The 8,880-nt window shown below is 38.1% G+C and overlaps 1 pseudogene; it reads left to right on the top strand.

The window, feature by feature from the left end:
* Positions 1 to 1,457: 1,457 nt before the first annotated feature.
* On the top strand, positions 1,458 to 8,625 carry LOC147442026 (uncharacterized; annotated as a pseudogene).
* Positions 8,626 to 8,880: the final 255 nt, after the last annotated feature.

Consider the following 8,880-nt stretch of genomic DNA (forward strand, 5'->3'; position numbering starts at 1 on the left):
ACTTGCTGGATGAAGTACATGGCAACTTGATTATTGTTAGGTAGACTATGCTCCTTTTGGATGAAGCATAGGAGCAACACACGCGCGAGCCCTTTGTGTTGCAAATCTGAGATTTTCAATGGTGTCGTTGCCTTGGCACGACCTGACCTCCTGAACAATACATCTTTCACAAAAGAAGAGGGACAACACTTGCGTACGTCTTCCAATTTCGTTGGTTTACCCTCCAAACCTTTGGGCTCTGCGGCCTCAACAAAGAATGCGGAGAGGTCTTGAGCCCCATAAGGCGTGCTCTCCTCTCTGAGGATGCGTTGAGACTCTTCGTGATCGAGCTTACTGTTGACATTCGGAGGAGCGTATGGGGCTACCATTTCTTGTCGAATCACATGACAATAAATAATTAGATTAAAAAAATAGATACACATTGATTAAAAAACTACAATCAATGGTACAATCAATGTTAACATTCAAAAAATTTTAAAATTCACATCTCTCTCATCATTTTGACAACAGCAATGTGATAAAATAGCATGAAATTTCAAATTAATGGACATGAGACAAGACAAAATTGTATCATTGCAAAGTATAGACACGTTTCCAAATTATAATGTATGATTTGAAATTTCAATCATTGGATGGCCTCAAGCCTGCACTATCCGGGAGTGTGCGACCAACACGCTTAATGCCTTGTAACATGGTGAGGAGATCATGTGAGGACTTGCGCTGGGTGGGATTGGTAGACACACAAGTGCACGGGACTTCCTGAAAGCATATGAGGAAAGCGATATAATTAGTGTCATCATCCTTAGGTAAATATTTAAGGAGTTCTTGAATGTATTTACAAAGGGAGTAGATATCTTGGCTGCGCGTGGCCTGGAGGATTTGTTGATATACATTCGGGAGCCACCCACCAATATCGCTTTTCCAGGCTTCCCTTATCGATGGGAGAAGATCTGGCAACTTTGGAAATGTATTCTCTGTGGGGAACAAGGCTACACTACCCCAATCACATACGCCTACATATACTCCAGCCCATCCAAAATGCAACAGCAAGATATTACTCCCATGAACATCATTGTGAGTGATGTTATTTGCGTGCAAAAAGATGAAGGTTCGGAGCAATCCATTAATGATAGGCCATATATTCTTCTTGACACCTTCAGCAGTCCCCTCGGTGTCTCTGAAACCCTTGCTCATGGCCACATTCTTCCCCTCCTTTTGGAATCTCTCTAGCCAGTGGTCGAGGTTTTCACCATTCCACATCTTGAAGATGAGTGTGGGCGCTTGTGTGGCGTGTCTCACCAATCTCAGAGCAGTAATGATTTCGCTATGAGTGATATTCATAATTGTGGCTTCATGCAGCGCTGTCATTGGCACTCTTCTGGCCATCACCCTTGATTAGCTTGCCAGCGTAAAATTCATCTGTGAAGGTTTCATGGTTGACTTTCACCTTCATGACCATGCCGTATCTACCTTCTCCAATGCTTTCCATTTGTGGAAATTCAATGCAAGCCATGCGCATGATGACAAGGTTGCATGGGTCTAAACTTTCCATGTTGGGCGGCATTCAATCATTGCTAGAGATTGGTACTTTCGAAGCGGCAGGCACTTCGGGTACATCCTTGGGCTCTCCTTTGATCCTTGGTCTCTTTCCCTATTGCTTCATGCTTTTGTAGAGGACCTCTACTTCCTTCATGTGGTCCATGAGGCCAGACTTCCCTTTAATCTGCTTGTCAAGGGTTTCTGCAACTCTGCAAACTTGCCCTATGATTCGACTCACGTCGTGGCCCAACTGACCACCTGTAAGGAGATCCCACCTGAAGCACCACAAAATTTTGCAACTAGTTTTGCATATGTAGCACTACATAATTCATCCAAAAATGATTTGTATGAGGACTCTTGCAAGACTTCATGGAGGCGATCACTTCGTAATCCATAAAGATGAGTGCATACGAATTCTTTGACATATTTGCACTCAACTTTTGCTATCTTGCATGTAGTACCCATGATGTGCATAGAAGCTAAAACAAAAAAACAAAAATCAAAACTTCACAGCAGTATAAGTGACATGTAATACAACATATTCTAGTCATTCTTTACAACACAACCATTGGGCAATCACCTAAACCCTAAACCACAGGTTTACATGAATGATTAATATACACAAGAACATGCACACGATTATGCATGATGTTGATTATGATTTTTCATATCATAAAGAAATATGTTATGATTTTTCGAATCAAAAACCTCGCATGTATGAGACATTATGAATAGGAATGTGACGAAGTCGTAGAAATACGCATTATTTTACAAATTACAAAGATTAATGTAAAATATGGTGTCACGTGTGTATCCTTCTTATTGTAAGGATCTAAGCAAGTCCTAAGCACCAAACTTAGGGGTTTTATTCCCATTGTAAGAGCAAAGGATAAACATTTGATCCAGACGCCGAGAACGATTACACTATAAAAATCAGTAGCTCATCAAATAATGATTTTTTTTCCACAAATTGTGTCTGAGAGAAACTCCTCCTGTTGTAAGAACCGAAGATCGTGACGCGGGGAGTAGTTTAAAGATTACACTTTTCATTATACAGATCTACCATGTAGATCTACGAATCATGTGGTCCATGACTACGTATATTGAAAAGTGTATAGCTTAAAGACTCATTAGATAAAAAATTTATTCGCAGAGATCGTGTCTAGGAGTATCTTCTTCCGTTGTAAGAACCAAGACTCAGACGCAGGAAGAAGTATGTTTTTTGTAAACTCACATTTCATTGGAACTTATTTTACCTAAAGCATCGTACAAAGTAAGAGTGTCGTGAGACATATCAAACAAATGCACATGCTATCTAATGGTCTCCTAAAACACCGTACAAAGTATGAGTGCCGACAAACATATCAAAACAATGTAGGGTGTTATCTAAATTCCTAAAACATTGACTCAAGTAAAAGTGTTGCAAAGCATATCAGAACAAGAGTCAATGTTTTTTCTTTTTTTGTTGATCACTATGGAAGTAAGATATAAAATCAGACAAGCCATAGTAATTTCTATATTATAAATTTCAAACTGTTATGTGACTAAGAGGGTCCGAATGCGTATCAGAGACACATACAGTAATATAATCACATGAAAGTAAAATTTATATTATTCACGTATAAAAAACGAATTTGAAGAGAAAAGATGTTTACCAGTACGTGAAGCTGACCTGCTGGAGAGTATGAGGTAGAGAGTGTGAGTTGTAGACAACTAGAAAGCTCCAAAATCCGTATCGATCGAAAACGTATCGAAGCACGATGTGCGTTTTTTTCTATATAAATCTAGCGTATCGATCGATAGAGTATCGATCAATAGAGTATCGATCGATAGATTACAAATTATTCAAAAATACCTCGTATTTTACGATAATACACAAATAATGATGAGTTATTCGATATAAATTACATTATTTGATCGAATAAATGCAACGTAGTTCAACCCCCCCCCCCCCCCCCCAATCACACACACATATATATATATGCACACCCACATGCACACACACATATATATACACACCCATACACACACACACACACACACACACACACACACACACACACACATATATATATATATACACACACAGATATATATATGTGTGTGTGTGTGTGTTTTTTTTGAGGGGGGGGGGGGGGGAGAGAGAGAGAGAGAGAGAGAGAGAGAGAGAGAGAGAGAGAGAGAGAGAGAGAGAGAGAGAGAGAGAGAGGAAATCCCAGCAAGCCTCCCTCGCCATGTTGACTCAAAGTGACCATATATTGTAGATGCTTCCATGAGAATCGGTGTGCCTATATTTTTAGTTGACGAATCCCCCACTAGTCAAGCTTATATACAGTTATTGGGTGGCAACATTAGGGCCAAAAAATGCGTAGAAAAGGATTGTTTGTTACTAGCTTGCATTGAAAATAGGCAAATAGAATATATACACATAAATATGACATTCTTGTCTTCTTTAATTTGAGCTTTTTTAAAATAGTTTTGGTTAGAAACATTTATATGGCCTTCTATTTCAATATCAAAAACCGCTAAATCAACTAGCGGTTGGTCATTTTTACAGATAACACAAAAGGTTAAGCACATAATACAAAGTAATTTTTACATTTCTTTTGAATCTACCTGTGAAAACCGTTGTGTTATTCCCCTCAAGCTGTTCTTTCGACAGGTAGGTCGCTTTGGTTGTTTTTACTGAACTGGGGTCCAATTGATATGGTGGTAGCTCTTCAACTTCTCCTTTTGAGAAACCCTCTTCTTGGCCTTCTCTGTTGCTTGCATGGCTCTTGTTAAGTGAATAGAGTGTCAAAGTTAGAAAATTTGGCAAATTCCTCCCTGAAATGTCCTTCAGTCTGAAATGCTGACAAATTGAGTCCAATTTGCTTCGAATCAATTTTTGAACATGCATAGATGCATAAAAACATGTAAAGATCAAATTCTTGAAGTCCTAACAAAAAATTGCAACAAAAGTAAATAATCGTGATTATTTATAGCTGAGTGATTTTGTCAACTTTTTGCAAATGTGGCATTATAGACTTGAAGTATATATCAATTAGATACTCTGAGTGAAGTGTGGGCTCATTTGGGTGCACAGGATATTGAAAATGGTGTCAGATTTGGGCTTTACCTCTCTTAAACAATAGATGCAAAGCAATTTTGAGATTTTGAGCTCCAAATTTGTTCAAAGTTGTTTAGTGGGCTTAGGACATCATGTACTTTGGTCCCATGATGGCAAAGTTGCAATTTTCCCCCATCTTGGCAAAAAAGTAAATAATCGCGATTATTAACTTTTTCATCAAAATGAACATTTTTTGGTGCAACTTGGTTCTAGGTATGGTGCAGACCTTGTGTATGTGATATGAGGTGATTTGGATTAAAAAATGTGACTCATAATTCAAAAATTGGCTTGCAAGGACTTCTTTGTGTTTTTTGTCAATTTTCCAAGTTATAATTGATCATTTGGCTCATACTTGAAATTTGGCATATAATAGGTGTGTACAAGTGATAGGTGAGGTGATGATACCATTTTCATACCAAAATTTTGTAAAAAGTAAATAATCACGATTATTTATAGCAGTCAACTTTTTCTTGCAAAACTTGAAAAAATTGACTTAAACATATTCTATACACCTAAAATAAGTCCTAAATTGAATTTGGTAAAATTGTTTGAGCATTGGATGTGATGGACCTTGAAAATACAAAATATTTTGCTAAAGGTACTAAAAACTAAACCATTAATGAAGAAACTTGAATGAGAGAGGTCCTCTCCATTTCTTCAAACATCTAGATTTCTTGATGGTTTTTCACTCCTCTTATTGAGCTCCTATTTGTGTTTTTTGAGTTTCAATGGTTTCTTTCCATCATCCATTCAATAGCATCACTTCTTGTGTTTTGCACAATATGAGAGAAAATGGACTTTGACAACCTATGTGTTTTTGTGTAAATAATTGAGGAACCATGCTTCCATTTTGTAAAGGTACACACATTGTGAAGAGGACCAAACAAGATGAAGTAAAAACCACAAGATAGATTTCTTTGTTTGTTATTTCCCAACGTATAAGGTTCTAAAATTAGGAAATTTCGAAGGTCATTTGGAGGGCCTTCTAAGAAAAATAGAATTTTGAATTTCTCTCTCTAGAAAATAGGTGTGGTCAAAGCAAATGTAAAGTTGGAATAACCATTTGAAAAGTGTACTTACAAGTAGATTCTTGCCACAGTGTCATAAGGCCGTGATGATTGAAGAATAAATCGTTTTTAGTTGCATTTCATGAACGTCCTAGAATTGGAGGGAGTTTCCTGTACATGGAATGTATGAGTAAAGGAAATATCCTTCCAAACCTGCTCTCTCCTTACTCTCGCATTGTTTGTGCGCTGACCTTAAAGAAATCCTCCCTTTCTTGCCATGTTGCACACATGGCTTCTTCTTCCACCTCGACAAATGTCCTCCTTAAAAGACCCTTCTATCATCTACACATTGACCTGGATCCCCAATATACGCCACTATGTAAGCGAGGCAAAACTAACATCAAAGTGACACCGATCATGACAGAGAGACTCAGAGCAGAGGGAGCAAAACACTTAGATATTTGGACAAAAGGCTCACTGTATCCATTGAATCCCATGACAAATGCTTTATCAGCATTTTCAAATCCCACTAACTTATTGAGCTTTGCAAGTAATGGAGAGAATGGATTGCTTGGCTACTCTAAAGCTCTAAACAACAAATCAAAAACATATAAAGACATTGTGAAGCGCCAAGCAAATGAGATTCAAAGACTTTCAAACTTGCATCATGAGGACCAAAAGACTGTAATGCAGCACACACAAGAATCACAAGTCTTGCGAACAAAGGTACGGTCATTACAAAACAAAGAGGCACTCGTGTGCAAAAGAATAAACTATGGAATCTTGAAATGTTGAAGGTAGGCTTTGGCAACCTTAAGAAAAGAATCCAAGCATTGAGGTGAGCATTGTAAACTATCTAATTAATTTAAATTAATCTAAGTGTTTGTTTATGTTAGTTATGCTTTCTTTGTAGAGATTCCATCTATCCAGACAAAGAAAACATAGACCCGAAGGCCAATGTAGGAAAGCACTTAAAGCCATTGATAACTAGTGGTCTTGCAAAGGATATCATGCATGACAAAAAGTTTAAGGTTTTGCCACGAGATGTCGTTGGCAGATTCATTTCAAAGAATGCGGTGCCTAGCAAGCATATACAGGGTACATTGGACTCCCTTGAAGTTAGTAAAAGAGGTTACTCAGCTATTCAACAGTCTATCTCTTCCATGTTTGTGAAGAAGGGAATAAAGTCTAAGCTTTACCAATAGCTGCAAGTGTTTGGAATGAAAGCTCAATAATGAGCAGACAGAATTCATTGGATGTCCATTTCATACTCACAGGGAACTACTGTCACTTATGATGACTACAACAATATCTTCATGGACCTCACTTTGCTGCAAACTAGAATGGTAGAGTTCTACAATATCACGTTCGAAGAGACAGGTGGCGTTCTACATTTTGTTTTGAAGCTAGATGAGTGTGAGATTCTTGAAGAGAAGAAGCTAGAGCGAGTTACAATCACATTAATGAATAGGGCCCTTTCCAAATGTCCCACTGATGACCCTTCATACTTCAGTGTTCAATCAGAAACAAACATATGGTGGCTTGGTACATTTCAGGTAATCAAGTTATCTCCAATTTTGTAGCTCTAGCAAGCCCTCTATTGTACCTAAATTTTAGATTTAATTTTGTATCTCATAAGGATTGATCTTGCAGGTAAAGAAAGAAGACCGTGACATTTTATTTTGGGTGTTCCATCCAGCCCCTATTCCAGATATCATTGATAGGCAAATGAATCGAGGAGAGGTATTGGTTGTAGATGGGAGAGGAGACTTTCAAGTTCAATGGCATCTTGCAAGTGACCTCAAAATACTGAAGTGTATGTATAATTGTGGAATGGGTGCCATGGCAAAGTCTCCATGCTTGTATTGCATGGAACCTGCAAAAGTGATGGACCCAAAGTGGTGGCGAAAGGCTCCTACTCTTCATAATCAAGACTCTAATTTCCAACCAGTTCTGAATATACCACTTGTTAATGTCCATATTTGTACAATGCATGCTCTCTGCCGAATTGTAGAGAAGTTGGTATATCTGTACATTGGGTTTGCATGGAAAATCAAAAAGTCATATGAACGACAAGTTGCTCTAGAGGCTTTGGAACTAGTTTTGTCAGATATTGGTCTACATGGGGGCAATGTGAAAATACAGCGGGACGAAAAAAGGTCAACCAATGAGAAAGATGTATCCTGCAAACCATCCATAGGTGGGGTCAAGGCACGCCGTTTTCTATCTAAACCTCAAGGTATGAAAGATGTGAAGCTAACAAAGCGAGGGAGAGTATATCACTCTACCTACATTAGCAAAGTTAAGTATATGCACTGGAAAAAACTTCATTTAGCAGTGAAAGACCAAGAGCCAACAACTCGCAATGCAAAGGATGATGTGTGGCGTTCCATTGACATATTATTTCAAATGTGTGAGAATGATGATTGGTCGCAGGATAATCTCAGCAAGTTTAAACAGAACCTTTAGCTACTGAAAAAATTCTTCAAGATAGCATGGACTGACACTCAAATCACTCATTACATGGTAAATTCAAAGCGCCTCATATAGTCTTAGTACTAAGTGTGTATTTAAATTTCTAAATAAATTTCTTCTTTTGCAGCACATTATTTGCCATACTTCATCCAAAAGTATGGGAATCCAGGTATATGGAACACCCAGGGCCTGGAGAAGTCTCATTACATGGGTAGAAATGCCTACTTCAGACGCACACAACATGGAGGCTCTCAAAATAAGGCAAACAGTCTAAAGGAGATATTTTAGTGGTTTTATCGCAGAATCATTCATCGCATGCAACAAAAGCAAGTATTGGCCTCTTCAGCAACTGTACAGGCAATCAGACATTTGCAAATTCAGAAAAGAAAGCAAGTAGACGCATTCAACAACTCAAGTGCTCTTGAAAGTCAAATCCTGTGGAGAGAGACAATGCAATATGCCAATCATTGGTGGAACAAGAGAGTTAGAGTTTAGACGATCGATGTACCCCAAATGCCTGTAGAATTAAATTCAATATGTACCACAACTATTTCAACATTTTGATGATTTGCAAATATCATTTGGAACCTCGCCTTTTTATCTAATCATTAAATGTTTTCCATACTCTAAGAGTTCAGTAGGGTTTTCTTTCCCTAAAGATAATGCCATTGTTGTGTATGTGTAGTAATATGTTGCACGACCCTCAGTATATCCTGGCAAGTAAGCAAAACATTCTCTCCCAAAAACCTT

This window comes from Adiantum capillus-veneris, chromosome 14 (assembly GCF_014529385.1).
Source record: "Adiantum capillus-veneris isolate H3 chromosome 14, ASM1452938v2, whole genome shotgun sequence".
Classification (NCBI taxonomy): Eukaryota; Viridiplantae; Streptophyta; class Polypodiopsida; order Polypodiales; family Pteridaceae; genus Adiantum; species Adiantum capillus-veneris.